The sequence below is a fragment of the Homarus americanus genome, unplaced genomic scaffold (assembly GCF_018991925.1).
Source record: "Homarus americanus isolate GMGI-L3 unplaced genomic scaffold, GMGI_Hamer_2.0 scaffold51859, whole genome shotgun sequence".
Lineage (NCBI taxonomy): Eukaryota > Metazoa > Arthropoda > Malacostraca > Decapoda > Nephropidae > Homarus > Homarus americanus.
The window spans coordinates 4,789,198-4,809,177 of NW_024711292.1; the positions used below are offsets into that span (position 1 = coordinate 4,789,198).

The 19,980-nt window shown below is 44.4% G+C and overlaps 1 non-coding gene across 1 annotated transcript; it reads right to left on the reverse strand.

Moving 5' to 3' along the window:
• Positions 1–8,486: 8,486 nt before the first annotated feature.
• Positions 8,487–8,560, reverse strand: Trnat-ugu. The gene has a single exon. It is a non-coding gene; the product is annotated as a tRNA-Thr (tRNA).
• Between the last annotated feature and the right edge of the window lie 11,420 nt (positions 8,561–19,980).

Below are 19,980 nucleotides of genomic sequence, written 5' to 3' on the forward strand. Positions count from 1 at the left end.
AAGAACCTCTCACAGACTGACAAGAAGCATCGCTTTCGTCACGTACATAACACAATAAATTACTCTGTGCACACTCACTTACAACGAAACTTATCGGCAAACCTGAAAATTTCAACGTTTCGATATAACTAACAATAGACCCTTGATTTTGGACGAACCTTAAAGCAAATCTTATCCACTTAATTAATTTATCGTGTCAGTGTAATACAAAGGAGTTGAGTTAGTAAACATCGATAGTTAAAGATCCGACGAAGGTTACAGACAACAAGACTACGGCCGCCACGTATTATTTGGTCATGGATGTGTTTGCCTCAAGCCTAAATAAATGGTTTTAGTTTCAGGATAGTATTTTCTTACTTGTACTTTGATTCTGAATTAACAAGACGAAAAGGTATAAAAAAACAAGTATTAAATAAAACAATACAAACGTGAAGCATTCCCACCAATTGATGACGGAGGTACTATTCTTTTCAAAGTCTGCTAAACTGTAACACGTATTTCTGTGTTCTGTTTTATATTTGGTAAATTTAGAGCATACAACTTCAGAAAATTATATATATTTTTACCAGCAATTTCATAGAGAATTATAGGAAATATATCCAGGTTCCCGAAATAACATCTGGTCTAGATTCTCAAAACCCCGGACAATGATTTTTATTTTCGTAGACCTACCAATGATATCATTAATTGACTCGAAACAAAAGTAATATTCAATAACAGTATCAAAATTACATCACGACTCATAACTGGAAACGTTCACTTAACACCTTATAGAACTAACATTCAGAATCTTTGGAAATATTCTCTCCGTTAAAATTGTCTCTAAATGGTTGTAAGTGAACGTACTTTATTCAGAGTAATTTTTATTCTATTTTCGAGAGTTGTATTTGTGATTTACCTTAAGTTAACAAGTTAGGTGAATTCTTACTGATCAGTTACGGAAAATTTCTTCGTACGAACTTATGAGAATCTGTACCCAATAGAATAAGAAGTGTTTCACTCTCCTGTACACTGTATATTCTTAATTAATGAACAATAAATTTACGATATATTCTTATCTTTCTCACAAGAGTAAAATTGTGTAGTTCTCAGCTGTAGGTGACATAAAGTCTTTAACATAATACTTACACAAGGATGTCCTTCTTCTCAGGCTAGGCAGTAGGTGGTAAATAATATGGTAGTCGGCACTCTCGGCCTCCAGCTGTGAAGGACATGCTGGGAACATTTGGCAATTAGTCCCCAGTGATACCCTCTTGCTGACCCGAACTCCCCACATTTCTCGAACTCTAATTTGTGATGTGAAAGAAACAGGGATGTAACAACTGTATACTAGATCTATTATTCACATTAATGCTTGTTTAAATACTACACATCATACAGGAACTACATTGAAGTTAAGGGAGAAGGAGAATACGCAACATACACAATGATGGCGGGAGAATCTGAAAACTGAGAGACAGGGGCCTGGGGAAGGTGGCACTCCTGATGAAAGTCCCCGCCTGGACCCCCGTGGCCCTCGGGCTGGCCCTCTGGCACTGTAAACATCACACCTCAGTTAATGGTATCGCTTCTGACGTAATCAATTGTAAGCGTATATAACGACAAGGCGCAGGAGAAGGGGGGTGGGGGTGTCCTGGTGGGGTACAGAACCAAAACGATGATAGAAAGAGGGGGTAGGAGGGAGGGGCCAACACCACCTCTTGTGTATTCTAGTATTAACATTAAACGAGACGAGGTGATTACTATCCGAGGGACAACACTGGAGGGCCACACAAAGGTGCTATGCCCGCCGGAAGGTGTCTCAAGCGCGGCGCTGATACCTTACCTGTTTCTTAATGAAGGGGACATAAGCCCAACACGTGAGTCAGTAACAGTGTCTCTCCTGCCTCACCTGCCACACTCCCCCACACAGCGCCTTACATCTCAAACCCTTCAACAAACAAGTCTAACCTACAGCCCGTGGTCATCACTGGCAACAAACATGGGAATCCATATGACAACAAACCATCGCCTCAAACACACAAAGCATCGCTCAAAATTGTGGTAGAGTGTGGTCGCCCCCGCCGTCTTCCCCACACATCAAAGGGTTGAGAGAGACAGGCATCTCGTCTCGCCGGCCTCAGATGTTCAGGGGTGCGGATGCTGGAAGATATCATCACAATCATCTACTGTGGGACATGCAAATGAGCGAGATAAGCGGCCTGAGCGGGCGTGAGTTTGACAAGTGCCAGAACCCGGGAGCCTGCTGCCTCCAGGGGTGCCACTTAGTGTGATGGTGGTGGGGGTTGTAGGGTGATGGCGCAGGTAGTAAAGGGGTAGTGATGCTGTTGGCATTGTGGAGTAGGGATGGTGGTAGTGGTGAGGCTGTGGAGTGATGGTGGCGGTGGTAGCACTGTGGAGTAGGGATGGTGGTGGTGATGGTAGCACTGTGGAATAGGGACGCTGGTAGTTGTGGTGGCATTGTCGAGTAAGGATAGTGGTAGTGATGGTGGCACTGTCGAGTAAGGATAGTGGTAGTTTTAGTGGCACTGTCGAGTAAGAATAGAGGTAGTGGTTTGTGGCACGGTCGAATAAGGGTACTGGTGGTAGCATTGTCGAGTTAGGATAGTGGTAGTGGTACTGTCGAGTAAAGATAGTGGTAGTGGTGGCGGCACTGTCAAATAAGGATAGTGGTAATGAAGGTGGCACTGTCGAGTAAGGATAGTGGTAGTGGCACTGTCGAGTAAACAGGTGATAGCGTCGGGGATACATTTACGAATGTAAAAAACGGTGACGGTGACGGTGACCATTAAGAGGCGGTGTGTCCTTGACCAGTGCCAGAGCATCGTGGTCAACGTGGCACTCACTCAGCTAAAAGGCACTCACGGTTAAAGGTCACTCTCAATTTAAGGTTAGGGTGAGTCAGGGTGCGGGTGATACTCATTGATTCACGCCACAGGGATGGGGAAGCCATTTACATCACTCTCTATAAATAAACAATGACGCCAAGTTGCTTTTAAGATACAAGCATTGATATCTTCTAAATTATATAGTCATCAATATACTTTTATACTTTGAATTTCAGGACACAATAAATAAATTAGAATAACTGATTCATTTATACTTTTAAGTTTTTGGATACACAATAAACAAACTATTTCGATTTAGTCACTTAAAATAGTTTTATAATTTGACTTATGGTTTACAAGAAAAAATTATCACCAACAATTTATATAACGCATTGTAAAATATTTCTGGTCATCCTGTTAATATTTCTTTTATTTGTTAATTACGTATTATATTAACATGGTTATCGCTGACGTTGTTGAAAGTAATGAGGCAAGTTTATATGCAAATCCTTTAACACTTAAGAAACACGCTTCTCTCTGACAGACATACACACAGTAATCCTCTTGAGTACAACACTATCCTCCTGAGTACGATGAATTAGCCAGTTGAGCAAGGTTGCATAACCCCTTGATTACGACACTATCCCCCTGAGTACGATGAATTAGCCAGTTGAGTAAGATACCTTAACCCCTTGAGTACGGCATCGACCCCTTGAGTACAGTAAATTAGTAAAGTAAGTATAATGACATTATCTCCAGAGTACGATGACTATTTCCTGAGTCTCCTGAGTACAGTGACATATTATTCAGGAAGTTAAGTCATCGTACTCAGGGGGTTAAGTCATCGTTCTCAGGAAATTAAGTCATCGTGCACCATGGGATTAAGTCATCGTACTCAGGGGGATAAGTCATCGTACTCAATAAAATAATTCACCGAAAATATAGGTGATCCCAAAACTGGAGTCTCAAACAGCTGGATCATTTAACTGAACTCCTTCGACGTGGAGGACAAAATGGGAAATTAACAAGGTTTTAACTCGTTGTGTCCACCGATAGGGGAGGAGGAGGAAGGAAGAGGAGGAGGAGGAGGAGGAGGAAGGGAAGAGGGGAGAGGATGAGGAGGAGGAGGAAGGGATGAGGAGGAAGAGAAGAAAAGGAGGAGGAGGAGAAAACAGATGGGATAATAATAATAATAATAATAACAATAATAATAATGATAGTAATAATAATAATAATAATAATAATAATAATAATAATAATAATAATAATAATAATAAAATAATAATAATAATAATAATAACAATAATAATAATAAAAATAGTTAATAATAAGATGAAGAGGGAAAAAAGTGAAAAGAAAATATCAGAAGAAGAAGAAGAAGAAGAAGAAGAAGAAGAAGAAGAAGAAGAAGAAGAAGAAGGGGAAATAATGAAGAGGAAAGTGAAAATACACCCCTTCTCTACTCCCTTATTAGAGTATAGGGAAATATAGAACGTGTGATAAAGGGGAGGAGACGAGAAAGATAATAATGTAATCAAGAGAGAGAGAGAAGGGGAAGTATGAAGTAGGTGATCCATGTACAGTGTTCTTGATTATTGTTTTTCTTGTTTTTTGTGTTTCTTGTTCTTTGTGTTTCTTGTTTTTTGTGTTTCTTGGTTTTTGTGTTTCTTGGTTTTAGTGTTTCTTGTTTTTTGTGTTTCTTGGTTTTTGTTTCTTGTTTTTTTGTTTCTTGGTTTTTTGTTTCGTTTTTTGTTTCTTGGGTTTTTGTTTCTTGGTTTTAGTGTTTTTTGGTTTTAGTGTTTCTTGTTATTTGTATTTCTCGGTTTTTGTGTTTCTTGGTTTTTGTGTTTCTCGGTTTTTGTGATTCTCGGTTTTTGTGAAGAGAGATGAGAGACTAATGAATGGAGGAAGGAAAGAGAAGCGGGAAGAGGGGGAGGAAGGAGAAAGGAGGAGAAGAGGGGGGGAAAGAGAAGAGAAAGAGGGAAGAGAGAGCAAGAAAAGGAAGAAGAGGGAGAAGGGAAAGAGGGAAGAAAGGGTAGGAAGGAGGGAAAAGAAGGAAAAAAGGGGGAGGAAGGAGAGAGGAAGGACCAACCACTGACGAGTGCAACACCTGTTTGATCAGTCAGTCAGGTGAATCAGTCAGTCAGATGAATCAGTCAGTCAGGTGAATCAGTCAGTCAGGTGAATCAGTCAGTCAGATGAATCAGTCAGTCAGGTGAATCAGTCAGTCAGGTGAATCAGTCAGTCAGGTGAATCAGTCAGTCAGGTGAATCAGTCAGTCAGGTGAATCAGTCAGTCAGGTGAATCAGTCAGTCAGGTGAATCAGTCAGTCAGGTGAATCAGTCAGTCAGGTGAATCAGTCAGTCAGTCAGTCAGAATCTGTCGGTCAGGTGAATCAGTCAGTCAGGTGAATCAGTCAGTCAGGTGAATCAGTCAGTCAGGAGGAAATCAGTCAGTCAGGTGAATCTGTCAGTCAGGTGAATCAGTCAGTCAGGTGAATCAGTCAGTCAGGTGAGTCAGTCAGTCAGGTGAGTCAGTCAGTCAGGTGAGTCAGTCAGTCAGGTGAATCAGTCAGTCAGGTGAATCAGTCAGTTCGGTGAATCAGTCAGATAAAGGAACGAGTCAAATTTAATGAGTCAATTTCTCCTGTAGACTTTCAACTTGTGTCTGAAGAATGAATAAAGTTTACAATGAATAATTATCATCTATTTAGTTTAAATGTTTCAATATTTTGTGTAAATTACTGTACAGTGTTGTGTCTATATGTTTATTAAATATGTCATCCACGTCCATGAACCTAACCTAACCTAACTGACTAATAGTGAAATTGTGAAGAAATTAAATCGTGGAAAATTAAAAAAAAAAAAAGATATATGAAAAGAGTTAATTCATCGATTATTATCTAAGAATAACTATAGGAATCAATTTTCATTTCCCAGGACACACACACACACACACACACACACACACACACACGTCTTCATAATCAAAGAAATAAACCTCAACAGAACTGAGGAGAACAGTAGCATTGATAGATTGACCAATGCCAAGACAAATGATAAAAAGTGCGGCTGAAGGCGGGGAAAAATCCACAACACTGACAGCTTAGGACAGGGTGGCCAATATGTTTACGTGAATGAAGAGAAGAGAGAAAAACTATAACAATAATAACTCACGTCTTTTCACCTGGTGTTAGATGGCTGCTTTCATCTACCCTCACCTGCCTTCATCTGCTTTCTCGCTTGCCCTCACTTGTTATCACCTGCTCTCTCTCTCTCTCTTTCTTTCTTTCTCTCTCTCTCTCTCCCTCTCTCTCTCTCTCTCATCTTGCCTCACCAGTCTTCACCTGACCTCGCCTTCCTTCACCAGCTCTCTCTCTCTCTCATCTTGCTTCACCTGTCACCTTCTTCCACCTACCCTCTCACCTGTCTTACCCTCATCTACCTTCACCTGCCATCAGTTTCCTCTCACCTGTCTCCCTCTCCTCCACCTCTTCATCCTTCATCTTCTAATCCCCTCCCCCTTATCTTTCCCCTCTCCCAGTCTCTCCCTCCCTTATTCTTCCTCTTCCTTCACCCTTTCCTCCTTCTCTCACCTGTTCATCCCTTTCTCTTCGTCGTGCCGTCTTCTTTCTCCCCCTCTTCCTTTCCCTACTTCTCCCTCCTCATCATAATTTCTTCCCTTCCTTCCTCCTATTTCATCACTTCCCTTCCTCCTCCTTCTTCGTAATCCTTCCTGTCCACCCCTCACATCTACTTCCCCCGTCCCTTTTCCTTCCATTCCTTCCTTCTTCCCTCTACCCTTCCCCACTCCTTCAACCTTCCGTTTTCACTCCCAATTCTTCCTTCGCCCCCTCTTCTTCCTTGTCCTCCTTAACCCCACATCATACGCCTTTCCCTCATTTTCTTTCTTCCTCCTCCTCTTTCTCAATACAATTCCTTCCTTACCCCCCCCTCTCCCCTTCCTCCTTATACCCATCCCCACTCCTTCCTCCTCCTCCTGTTCAACCTACCCCAACCTCCCTGCTTCACTTCCCTCCTCTTTATCCCCCCCCCTCTGGTCTTATTCCTTCCTCCTCCTCCTCCTCCTCCTCCTTCTGCCCCTCCCGTGGGTGCGTCAGGCAGGAGGGGGTCACCTGTGGTGGTGGTGACGTGGGTGACAAATGGGTAACTCACACGGCCTCGTTACTCACCCTAATGACCCACTGACGACGCCAACCTTTTTCCCCTCCACGGCAAAAACTCCTCCAGAGGGGTGAGTAAGAAAGGGGGGTTGAGAGGGGTAGTAAAGAAGGAGGTGGGAGTAGGAGGAAGAAAAAGAGAATTGGAAGAGGTGGGAAGAGAGAGGAGAAAGAGGAGGGGTAGCGAGGAAGGAAGGGATAGTAGGAATAAGAAGAACAAGGAGTAAGGAAGGAGAGTAAAACAGAGGCAAGGGAGTAGGATGGCGAAGGGTGGGGAAGAATAGGAAGGGGGAAGTTGTGGAGAGGAGGGGAGAGGAGAGTAGGAATCTGAGGAGTGGGAAGTAGGAAGGGGAGAGATGGTAATGAGGAGAGAATAGAAGAGGAGGGGGGGGAGGAGGGGAGGAGAAAATAGGAAGGTGAAGGGGGAGGTGGGGAGGAAGGAGAGGATAGTAGGAGGAAAGGGTGGGGAGGCGGGGAGAGGAAAGAAAGGGGAAGGATGGTGGAGCAGAGAAGGGGAGAATAATAGGGGTGGTGAGGAGGAGAGGGAGGCTGGGGCTGGGGGAGGGTGGGGAGCAGGAAGCGGATGGGTGGTAAGGAGGGAAAAGGGTCTAACAAGCAGGAGGAAGAGATGCAAGGAAAAGGAAGATAAAGATGGATGGAGAAGAGAGGAGAGAGGAGGAAGGCAAGGGAGAAGGAGGAATAGATGCAGAGGAACTTGAACACTGGGAGGAAGTAGCGTGGAAGAGGAGGAGGAAGAGATGAAGAGTAAAGAATTATAGATGGGCAAAGAATATAAGTAAGAGAGAGAGAGAGAGAGAGAGAGAGAGAGAGAGAGAGAGAGAGAGAGGGAAGTGAGACAGATAAAGGAGGTCGTAGGGGAGGCACAACACAGATTTTCTTTCAATCCTTTTTTTCTGACTCACAGGTGTCGCACAAGAGGAGGAGGAGGAGGAGGAGAAAGGGAAGGAGAAGGAGGAAAAGGAGAAGGGAAGAAGGAAGAGGAGGAGGAGAAGGAAAAGGGAAGAAGGAGGAGGAAAAGGAGGGAATGAAGAGGAGGAGGAGAAGGGAAGGAGGAGAAGTAAATGATAAACTATAGGATTTGTGATATAAAAAGAGTTTCCATTGCATCTTTATGGTTTATTTTTGGTTGTTTGGACGACACACACACGCGCACACGCACACGCACCAAACACACATAATGGTTGACCCTCGTGTGACGAGGATGGCCGGCCCAAGGTTCACCTAGGCGTGAATTTGTTAAAGGTGTAGAAGCTGTCGCCAACACGACAACCACACCCTGAGTTAACGATTTGCATGACCCAGTGTCAAGGAATAGTCCTAGAAGACCAGACAACTCGCCAACTGCACTGGCTAACCATTACCCCGGATCACGTTCCGCAAATTGATTAACATGCAGGATCCCAATTACTGCTAGATAGACAGAGGCAAATGGCGTAAAGAAACTTGCCCATATAGTTTCACCCTGCCCGGGGATCGAACACGGGTCCGCTCGCTTACAAGGCGAGCATGCTGACCATTGCACCACAGGTCGACACACACACACACACACACACACACACACACACACACACACACACCAGCCTCCCCTCACCACTAGTCCCAAACTGATATTTCTTCCCTCAGTCACTCCCTCGCAAAAGCACAAATTTTCCCTTTGAGTTGCTCCCCTCAACAGGACGCTCCCCTCACTTCCCCTCGATACAAAGTTTATATTTGCATGGCTCAGCCTCCCAGGAGATGGCAGGTCTTCCCCTGCAGTAGTAACAGCAGCAGCAGCAGCAACTCTGATGGAGAGGGTCCTGAGTGGTGACCTTCTTCGTCGTCCTGGTGTTGACAAGCGCTTACATCATAGGGAGTGAGAGGGTGGGTAGGTAGGGGCTGAGGTTGGGGATAGGGTCCTGTCATAAAAGATCCTCCAAGGTAACCTAATTTACCCCCCTCCCCTCCCCTCTCCTATCTAGAGTATTTGAGTGCCTATTTGAGTCTGGGGCCTATTAGGACTGGTACCTATTACATATTGTCCGATTAGGATTGAAACCTATTTTATGTGAAGCCTTTTAGAACCGGGTCTCTTAGAACTAGGGTTTATTAAGACAAAGGTCTATTAGGAATGGAGTGCTTCAGAGTCGATTATAAACCAGACCAATAAAAGAAGAGCTCTTTTGGGTTTGGCCTAATATTAGAACTGGGTCCCATTAGAAACGGGACCTACTAGAACTAGGGCCCAATAAAAACGGGGCTTATTAGAACTGACACCTTTTAGAACTGGGGTCTATTAATACCAGCACCTATTTAATTAAGAAACTACCAGCCACAGAAACTACCACCAACAATTACCTTTTATGTATTCATCAGCAGAAGCCACAAGTGATCACGAGACGGGGAACGATGATCGAAACAGAAGATTAGACAGGTGAAAAATAGGCAGTCGATAGATACGTAATAGATAATAGGTAACCCAAGAAATAGACAGTAAATTGGTCCAAAATACTCGTAGACGAAAGAGAGAGAAAGAGAGAGAGAGAGAGAGAGGAAAAAAGAATAGAAAAAATAAGAAAGTAATCAAGATCAATAAAAAAAGAACAATAAAATGTAAGATAAAAAAGAGAAACAAGAAAACAAGAAAAAAGAAACTGCTAGAACCAGGGTTAGAGACAAACAAACAAACAAACATACAAACAACTTGGTCATCTCCGCGTGGGGGTTGGGGGGGAAGTGGGGTGGGGGTGGTGGGGGGTGTGGGGGACACTCTTCTCCTTCAGTACCAATAACACAACACTGTAGTTCACTACCCCAGTACAACCATCTCTGGATCACCTGAACATTAGACACCCCAGCTTATTTCACTTGATTAAACACCCTAACTGTGGGGTTAGGTTAAGTTAGGTTACGTTAGGTTAAGTTAAATTAAAGCTAGGTTAGGTTAGGTTAGGTTAAGTTAAATTAAAGCTAGGTCAGGTTAGGTTAGCTTAGGTTAGGTTAGGTTAGGATAGATTAGGTTAAGTTATCTTAGGTTAAGTTACGTTAATTTATGATAATTATTGTGGTGAGATATGTTATCTTAGGTTATATTAGATGAGGTTAAGTAAAAGTTAGATCAGGTTAAGTTAGGTTAGGTTAGGTTAGGTTAGGTTAGGTTAGGTTAGGTTAGGTAGGTTAGTTTACCTGTAGGGTGCTTAATTATCCGGTAAAGTAACCTGGGGTGTCTATTCTTCAGGTGATCCTCATATCTTCTCTGGCCAAAACTAGACTCAGGCCAGAGAGCTCCCACGGTATAAAACTCCCCCAGCCCACGAAATATTGTGGAACTGGTCTGAAAACCTTAGATAAAACTAAATCTTTTTGGGCCACAGCCGCACAACATTCCAATTATAAACCTTTTGTGTGTGGGATTCCGGCCGATCATCCTATCAAAATAGGTGGCGAGGTTCGGTGTACGCCAGACCCGCCCTTGTTGCCCCCGTCTGCTAGTGCCAGTTTCGCTTCCTCGGCAGTAAAGTCCACGGCCGGCTAATAGAATAATCCTCAGTGTTTACTCAATGGGCTTTTCAACCTTAGTGCCACTGAGCTTTAGAGAGAAAGTCGCTTGGCACTCTCTAATACCCCCACCAAATTCACAGCAAATTTACCTGAATAAATTGTATCACAAAAATCTCCTATAATATACACGGTCTTGACGGAGTGACGTGTTTATTACAGGTGTGCGGGAGTAATGATGCAGGTTAATTGATTTGTCTCAGGTAAGGTGTTTATAAGTGTTGGCTTTTATAGTATTACCTCAAAGTGCCGTTTTCTCTTGGTGGTGGGAGAAGAGGAGGTAGGTGGAGGAAGAAGCAGATAAAGAAAGGGGAACAGATGGAAGAGGGAGTAAATGGGAGAGAAAGTAAGAGAGGAGGTAGGTGGAGGAGGAAGCAGATAAAGAAAGGGGAACAGATAGAAGAGGAAGTAAATGGGAGAGAAAGTAAGAGAGGAGGTAGGTGGAGGAGGAAGCAGATAAAGAAAGGGGAACAGATAGAAGAGGAAGTAAATGGGAGAGAAAGTAAGAGAGGAGTAGGTGGAGGAGGAAGCAGATAAAGAAAGGGGAACAGATGGAAGAGTAAATGGGAGAGAAAGTAGAGTGGAGGTAGATGGAGGAGGAAGCAGATAAAGAAAGGGAACAGATAGAAGAGGAGGTAAATGGGAGAGAAAGTAAAGAGGAGGTAGGTGGAGGAAGAAGCAGATAAAGAAAGGGGAACAGATGGAAGAGGGAGTAAATGGGAGAGAAAGTAAGAGAGGAGGTAGGTGGAGGAGGAAGCAGATAAAGAAAGGGGAACAGATAGAAGAGGAAGTAAATGGGAGAGAAAGTAAGAGAGGAGGTAGGTGGAGGAGGAAGCAGATAAAGAAAGGGGAACAGATAGAAGAGGAAGTAAATGGGAGAGAAAGTAAGAGAGGAAATAGGTGGAAAAGGAAATGAGTGGAGGAGCAAGAAGTATGTACAGGTAAATACAGTAGAAAGAAGTAAAAAGAATAAGAGGGAGATAGATGGAAAGGAGATAGGAGGAAGAGGAAGTAGATGGAATAAGAGGAAGAGGAAATAGATGGAATAAGAGGAAGAAGAAGTAGATGGAGAAGAAGATAGAGGAGGAAAAGATAACCACATAAATTACACACAATATAACAATAACAAATATACAAACATAAAAAGATATAACAAATAAAGAAAAAAAAAACTAAATACAAAAAATAATCAATAGACAACAATAGACAACAAATAAACAAAATATACAACAAATAAACACAACTAAACAAGAGAATCAACAAACAAACACGATAAAAAATAATCAAATAAACCAAATTATTAACAAATACACAGAAATAACAAAACAAAAACACTTAATCAAACGCAAGTGTAAAGAATCGAGAGATAGAGTGAAGGGATGATAAAACGAGGAAGCACAGATAAAACGAAAAGAGAAAAGAAAGAGGAAAGGAGACAAATGACACGCTAGAGTTAAACCTTAGTTCACTCACTCACTCACTCTCTCTCTTTCTCTCTTTCACAAGCTTTGTAACATTTGCATGCCCAGTCTCTCAAAGGTAGGCTTGAATTTCGGAAGGTCTGTCTATACCTTGTGCTTCCTGTCTCAGTAAAAGAGAGAGAGAGAGAGAGAGAGAGAGAGAGAGAGAGAGAGAGAGAGAGAACCTGGTATAGATATAATGAGCCACAGAGTAAGAATCTATCTCTCTCTCTCTCTCTCTCTCTCTCTCTCTCTCTCTCTCTCTCTCTCCATCCGTGACACCAACCTATTCAGCACCTCACCGAGCCTTCCATAGCAGACGACCATACATTCCCTGAGCCAAGTTTTCAACTGAACAGTTTTATTGACAAGAGGAACGTACAGGTGTAGCAACCGACGAGGGATGCCACAAACTTTACTGTTTGAGAGTAAAATGAGACGCAGTGCAGGTCTTCGATGTAGGGGAGGGATAATGACGACTTAAAATTTCATGATACTTTAGATAAAGTTAACTAATTAATGCGCGCGCGCGTGTGTGTGTGTGTGTGTGTGATGGTTGGCCAGTGCAACTGGCGAGGTGTTCGATATTATTGGATTATTCCTTAACACAGGATCATACAGCTCGTTAACTTCAGGTGTGGTTGTTTTGTTGATGACAGCTTCTACACCTTCAAGGACTTCACACCCAGGTGGCCCAGAGGCCGTCCAGCATCTGACACGAGAGCAACCATTTATATATATACATATATATATATATATATATATATATATATATATATATATATATATATATATATATATATATATATATATATATATGAGTGTGTATATGTGTGTGTGTGTGTGTGTGTATATGTGTTGTATGTGTGTGTGTGTGTGTGTATGTGTGTGTGTGTGTGTGTGTGTGTGTGTGTGTGTGGATGCATACGCGCGTATGGGTGGAAAAGAGGGAAGAGAAAGAGGAAAAAGATGAGGAAGAAGTGGAGAAAGATGAAAAATGGAAGGAGCAAGAGGATGAGGGAAAAGAAGAAGAGGAGAAGACAGAAAAAGATGGGGAAGAAAAATAATGGAAATAGAGAAGTAACTGGTCATAATAATAGAGAAGAAGAAAAATAAGGGAAATAGAGAGAGAGAGAGAGAGAGAGAGAGAGAGATTTAACCGTACGACTTCATCCCAAGGAGACAGAGTGAAAGATCCATCAAGACAGGGAAAGGGAGAGTAAGAGTCATTAAGCCAACCAGAGTGTGAGAGCCAGGGAGAGTAGAGAATAAGATAGAGTGAAAAAAAAATCAAGAAAGGAAGCTCCAGTCTCTTACAAGCCCCATGCGGTGAGTGAGTGCGAGGCAGCCAGCTATAGGGAGAGGAGGATGTGAAGGGCCTGGGAGAGGGAGTGAGAGCCAGTGAGAGGTAAGAGGGATCAAGGCACCGCTCCTCTCCCTCCATTTGCAAGTATATTGAGTCAAAATGGTGGCTGAGGACCCGCCTGTACAAACATGGCTGGCGATACTATGGATTTTGTGGGGACGACGTCGACGAGGCGCTCCTTGGTGACGCTCTCCCTCCTTCCCTCCCTCACCAACTTCTCGTAGGTTACAATATGAGAATGTTCGTAACTGGTGGATTTCAGCCCAAGTGTGAAGATAATATTCAACAAAATATGGCATCAGATTTACACTGAATACGTTTCAGGAAAGTTTACTCCTTACCAAGATATTTTCATTTAGCAACAGTTAGGAGACCCACCCCAAAATACCATTAAAATAACACTGAGGCTCAACCTTAACTAGATACATTCATTTAACATCAGGCAAAATCAACACACAGAATCTTTCCCTCAAGTTCCTTTATGTTAATTTTGTCTCCTTAACTGCATGAGGTACTAAGAGAGTCTTAATTTTCTCCTGACTGACGTTAAGTAGCTATGCAGTTTAAGGTAAAGTCTCAGTGTGAATTTAATGTTATTTTTATGATACAGGTGAACACTCTTTCATATTTTCACTCACGAGGAATATTTATCGTAAGAACCTTAGTGTCGCGACCCTGTGCTGGTGTTTGGCCTCTTAGATGGTCTTTGTTGTGGCTATAAACAATCCGGGTGGCGTGATACTGTGGCGGGGAAGCTGTGAGGTAATGTGGGGTTTTTGGGAAGGTGTGTAGTGGGTGTGTGGTGGTGGTAGTGGGGGAGGTTTGGGAAGGTGTGTAGTGGGTGTGTGGAGGTGGTGGTGGTGGTGGTTTTAGGAAGGTGTGTAGTAGGTGTGTGGTGGGGGAGGAGGAGGTTTTGGGAAGGTGTGTGGTGGTGGTGGTGGAGGTTTTGGAAAAGTGTATGGTAGAGGTGTGATGATACGGGTGTGTAGTGGAGATGTGATGGTGGATGAAGTAAAGTGGGTGGTGAAGGTGTGTGTGTGGGGGGTGGTGGTGGTGAGAGGTGACTGTGTGTTATAGTGATGGTGATAGTGGGAGTACTAGTTATGGTGACGAATGTAATGGTAGGCTATTAATGGTAGTGATAGTAGTATTAATGATAGTGGTGACAGTGATAGGAGTGGCAATGGGAGTGGTAGTAATGGTATGAATAGTAGTGGGAGTAGTGGGCGTAATTCTAGTGGTAATGGTAATAGTGGCAAGGGTAATGGTGGTAATGGTAGTGGTAGTAGTGGTAATGATAGTGCTAGTTATGGTAAGGGTGATAATGATAGTAGAAGTGGAGGTAGTGGCAGTAATGATAAGGGTAATGGTGGCAATGGTAGTAGTGGTGGTAGTAGTGGTAAGGGTAGTAGTAGTGGCGGTAGTAGTGATGGTAGTAGTGGTGGTAGTAGTGGTGGTAGTGTAGTGGTAGTAGTGATGGTGGTAATTGTCTCCGCCAAGTACCTCGTTTCAGCCACACAATAACACGTAACCCAGAGGTCGTGACAGTCACCTTACTCCCTGTCTGTCTTTAGTGAGAGCAGTACACGTTTGTTAAATCATAAGTACAATGATTACTTTATTACGAAGCTAAACCCAGGCTGATCAAATAGTCTATAGTCCTAATAGATCCCAGTCTAAGTGTGCCCCTGTCCTAATAGGCCCCAACTTAAATATTAAAACTGAGGCCCAGTCTTAATGGGCTTCAGTTCTATTGCGCCTCTGTATTAATGGTCTCCAATGCTAATGATTAGGAAAGGAGACGTTTATTAGGGTTGGAGTAGAACTGAATTAAGATGACTCCGGAACTACTTCATCTCGATTATTCAAGCAGACTGAGGGCTTAGGACTAACATCCCTTCAGACAAGACACAACACGACAGATCTAATTAAAACATTCATGCAGAGCGAACATATAAAATATTTCTTCGCACAGAGGGTGATAGAACTATGGAACCGTCTCCCAGGCCAATCTGTGGAACCACGAACAGTACTGGGACTTCAAAACATCCCTTGACAAAACAATCAAGAACAATGGGGGCATCTTACACAGGCCACTGACCTCCTTCCGTCGGCAGGGTTAAATTAGCTACGTTTAGCGTGAGTGAGGATAGATCAGGCTTGACAAAGGCACGCAGGATATATTCTCCTTTCTGTAAATGAATAAAGACGTTGGAATATACATTTCCATATACTTTATACTAGTAGACATATGAACAAAGAATTACCATATGTATAATGCGGTCAGATACAATTCCATAGAATAACACTCTAATTAATGTATTTAAACAACAAACAAAACTCATGATAATAAATAAATAAACACAGCAAATAACATAAAGAAACGAGAACTTTAATTTATTTTAACGAAAAGCCGTGATACATATTTCAAGAGCCATCTAGTGATCAGCACCCGTAGCGTAGTCCATAAGAGAAAACGGAGGCGAGTTTACAGGGTCGACTATGTAATTCGGGATGACTCACAAGTTGGGCGAGAGGAAATTTACCCCGCGAGATTTATTGTAGAACTTTAGACATATTTTCGTTTTTATTTGTCTTTTTATGGTCGCAGATCAGCTGGTCCCCTAGTCTTAATGAATTTTATCCTACCGTAATTACCCTCACCTAATGTAAGTAAACCTAATGCAACCAAACCTAACGTAACCCTACTTTTAAGATAGGACCTCATATGCGACTAGTGTTCATTATGATAGGGGCCCGTGATGAAGCTGGGGATTGTTAGGACTGGGGCCTATTTGACCGGCCACTTCAGCAACACCAGTCTGAGCAATCAACAGCGTCTGGCATTCAATACTATTCCGTAAAAGAAACATTCATAAAACAACGCCAGGCAAACGTCCGCCTGCCTTTGGCCTGTAGTGTTATTCTTTTATGGTTGGGATATTAGTTTTACACACACACACACACACACACACACACACACACACACACACACACACCCCTTAACCACCCCAACATACAAATGATGAGAGAGAGAGAGAGAGAGAGAGAGAGAGACTATAACCCGTTGACGACTGTTATCTTAACACTCGCTCACAAAAGGAGTATATGACAGACAGCGCCAGCGGGTAGAACGCCGTGTCATGAGGCGGTCATCACGTTATACAAAGAGAAACAGGACGATCATGGAGGCAGAGATGTGATTAGACGTATTGTTGTAGAGTCTCCGTGTACTGGTACAACGAGGCCCTCCCCTGTCACTCTCCCTGATCCCTTCCTTATATTTACATGTAACAGGGACTACCCAGCACGAGTGTCAAGTCAAATTCTTCAGGTTCCATCTTGAACTGCTGAAGGAGGACCTCGAAAAGTGTGAGTGGAGGCCTCAAGTGGACCTCAGCGACCACAAGTGTGGGCTCCAGACGCTGTTGAGCTGAGGCCAAGGACCCGTACAGGTCGGAACCAAGGACCCCCCTAGAGGCCAGGTCCAAAGCTGGTGTTGGGCCAATGAGGCACGGAGGCCGCTTGATGGAGTGGGTCGCCCCGGGGGACAGCTAGGCGTCCACACCTGGCGACCTCTTAGCTGGCTGCGTCCGTCTTTCTAGCTTACCAAGCCTCCATATTTAGCTTGGTTCTTACTAGGTGGACGTGATTTCCTGGGTGGGCAAGTCCTGCTAGGAGGACGTAACCCCTGGGTGGCGGGGTCCTTCTGCCTGACTTGGTTGACCTGGCCAGCCCCGCGCTATTTGCTGACTCCTTACTGTTAAGTTGGATACTCCTTTGTGGATGGGTGTTCTCGGCTGGGTCCTTCTTGGTGAATGGGTCCTTCTGGATGGGTCCTTCTTGGTGAATGGGTCCTTCTGGATGGGTCCTTCTTGGTGAATGGGTCCTTCTGGATGGGTCCTTCTTGGTGAATGGGTCCTTCTGGATGGGTCCTTCTGGATGGGTCCTTCTTGGTGAATGGGTCCTTCTTGGTGAATGGGTCCTTCAGGCTGGGTCCTTGGTGAATGGGTCCCTGGATGGGTCCTTCTGGTGAATGGGTTCTTCTGGCTGGGTCCTCTGGATGGGTCCTTCTGGATGGTGTCCTTCTTGGTGAATGGGTTCTTCTGGCTGGGTCCTTCTTGGTGAATGGCCCTTCTGGATGTCCTTCTTGGTGAATGGGTTCTTCTGGCTGGGTCCTTCTGGTGAATGTGTCCTCTCTGAATGGTCCTTCTGGCTGGGTCCTTCTGGTGAGAATGGGTCCTTCTGGATGGTGTCCCTTCTTGGTGAATGGGTTCTTCCTTGGCTGGTCTTTTCTTGTGAATGGCCCTTCTGGACGGGGTCCTTCTGGTGAATGTGTCTCTGGCTGGCCCTTTCTTTTGGTGAATGGGTTCTTCTGACAGGTCCTTTCTTGGTGAATGGGTTTTGATGGGTCCTTCTGGATGGGTCCTTCTTGGTGAATGGGTCTTTCTGGCTTGGTCTTTCTTGTGAATGGGTTCTTCTGATGGTGTCCTTCTGGTGAATGGGTTCTTCTTGGCTGGGTCTTTCTTGTGAATGGCTCCCTTCTTGATGGTCCTTCTTGGTGAATGGGTTCTTCTGGCTTGGTCTTTCTTGGTGAATGGGTTCTTCTGGATGGTGTTCTTCTGGATGGGTCCTTCTTTGGTGAATGGGTTCTTCTGGCTGGTCCTGGTGAATGTGTCGTTCTGGGATGGTGTCCCTTCTGGATGGGTCCTTCTGATGGTGTCCTGGATGGATCCTTCTTGGTGAATGGGTTCTTCTGGCTTGGTCTTTCTTGGTAAATGGATCCTTCTGGCTGGGTCCTTCTTGGTGAATGTGTCGTTCTGGATGGGTCCTTCTGGATGGGTCCTTCTGGATGGTGTCCTTCTTGGTGAATGGGTTCTTCTGGCTGGGTCCTTCTGGATGGTGTCCTTCTTGGTGCATAGGTCCATCTGTCTGGGTCCTTCTTGGTGAATGGGTCCTTCTGGATGGGACTTTCTGGATAGGACCTTCTTGATGAATGGATCTTTCTGGATGGGACCTTCTGAATGGGTCCTTCTGACTGGGTCCTTCTGGCTGGGTTCTTCTTGGTGAATGGCTCCTTTTGGTTGGTTGTGTATTTTGACTACCTGGGTTTTCCTGCCTCAGCTTCTCACGTTATTCAGTCACTTAGTGTCACTCATCGTTCCTCCGTGATTCCTTCAGTCCGAATCCATGTGGTTCTGTCGTATCCAGTAGTTGACTCTGGGGTGCTCGCTAGGTCCTCCTGGCGGTGTCGTCGTGGTTGATGAGGACCTCCTTCATGACTTCAACTAGTTGGATGGATTCCCTCTAGCTAAAAGGGTTATCTTAAAACGTGCTCTCCTGGCGAGGTGTCTTTCAGATTGACTGGGGCCTCGGGCTGTCGTGTCCCTCCGGTTGGGTTCGCTGGATGACAGAGATCCAAGATAACTCGCTCCAACTCCGTGGCAGGTTGACTCCTCCTTAGTGTGGCAGGCTGAGTCCTCCTTAGTGTGGCAGGTTGAGTCCTCCTTAGTGTGGCAGGTTGAGTCCTCCTTAGTGTGGCAGGTTGAGTCCTCCTTAGTGTGGCAGGTTGAGTCCTCCTTAATTTGGCAGGTCGAGTCCTCCTTAGTGTGGCAGGTTGACTCCTCCTTAGTGTGGCAAGCTGGCAGGTTGAGTCCTTCTTAGTGTGGCAGGTTGAGTCCTCCTTAGTGTGGCAGGTTGAGTCCTCCTAGTGTGGCAGGCTGAGTCCTCCTTAGGGCAGGTTGAGTCCTCCTAGTGTGGCAGGCTGAGTCCTCCTTAGTGTGGCAGGCTGAGTCCTCCTTAGTGTGGGCAGGTTGAGTCCTCCTTAGTGTGGCAGGTTGAGTCCTCCTTAGTGTGGCAGGTTGAGTCCTCCTGGTGTGGGTACAAGGTTGAGCCCCTCCTTAGTGGCAGGCTGAGTCCTCCTTAGTGTGGCAGGTTGAGTCCTCCTAGTGTGGCAGGCTGATCCTCCTCAGTGTGGCAGGTTGAGTCCTCCTTAATGGGCAAGTTGAGTCTCTCTTAGTGTGGCAAAGTTGGCAGGTTGAGTCCTCCTAATGTGGCAGGGTTGACCTCTCAGTGTGGCAAGTTGGCAGGTTGAGTCCTCCTTAGTGTGGCAGGTCGAGTCCTCCTTAGTGTGGCAGGTCGAGTCCTCCTTAGTGTGGCAGGTTGGCTCCTCCTTAGTGTGGCAAGTCGAGTCCTCCTTAATGTGGCAGGTCGAGTCCTCCTTAAATTGGCAGGTGGAGTCTCTCTCGCGTGACGTGTTATTTCCACCTGAATTCATGTTCCTGTCCCAAGAGCGCCAGGTAACCTGAAGGAGGAGCACCACCCAGCTAATATATCACGTAGGTCCGCCCTTCAACACACCTGTGATCACCACCTTCACCCCGCGATATTTTCCGTTTTTGTGGTTATGTGAGTTTTTTCTAATTAGCTTCATTTCCTCTGAGACACGTGTGACGATGGAAGAGTGAGTCAATAGATGTTTCAATATAAACGGAAGGGGCAGAAATATTAAATTAATTCTTAATACGTACGAAAAAACATTTAATTGTATCACGTGTGAACATATAAAATGACAACAACAGAGTGAGT